We start from the raw sequence: 562 nt of genomic DNA, 5'->3' as shown, positions 1-562 counted from the left end.
TTTAATAAATAACACTTAACTTTTTAATCTTATAATTTATGATGTATTTTTTTCTAAAAATGTATACTTATTTGCCAAAGCGCTTTCATTGGAAGGTCTCTTCACTCATGTACATATTAAAGCCACTGAATGACTTTACAACACTTAACATTTACTGTAAAAATGTTTTGGGATTTTATGTACACTGTGTAATAAAAAATGATTAAGTATGAAACAAAAGTAAAATATAAATTAAAAAAGGCAAAAAGTTATTCCGGTACCGGGAATCGAACCCGAGCCTCCTGGGTGAGAGCCAGGTATCCTAGCCACTAGACCATACCGGATAAGTTATAAACGACTTAAAATTTTTATAATTTAAATGTATCTTTGCAAGTGCAAAAATATTATAATAATTTATACAAATAAATTGCAAATTATTATAAATTGAAAGTATTAAGAATTTTAAACTCGATTCCGTTATTAAATTATTATTGTATCGATCTTTAGTCCATTATAAAATTTAAAATATTCAGAACCAAATATCAAGATTTATGGGCGTGTTGCACACCTACTTATTATATTA

General features: G+C 26.7%; 1 non-coding gene across 1 annotated transcript; it reads right to left on the bottom strand.

Moving 5' to 3' along the window:
- Positions 1 to 251: 251 nt before the first annotated feature.
- Trnae-cuc (transfer RNA glutamic acid (anticodon CUC)) lies at positions 252 to 323 on the bottom strand. Its single transcript has one exon. It is a non-coding gene; the product is annotated as a tRNA-Glu (tRNA).
- Between the last annotated feature and the right edge of the window lie 239 nt (positions 324 to 562).

Source organism: Rhopalosiphum padi, chromosome 4 (assembly GCF_020882245.1).
Source record: "Rhopalosiphum padi isolate XX-2018 chromosome 4, ASM2088224v1, whole genome shotgun sequence".
NCBI lineage: Eukaryota > Metazoa > Arthropoda > Insecta > Hemiptera > Aphididae > Rhopalosiphum > Rhopalosiphum padi.
The sequence above is the reverse complement of the archived record's forward strand: the minus strand, read 5'-3'. Positions and strand labels throughout refer to the sequence as shown.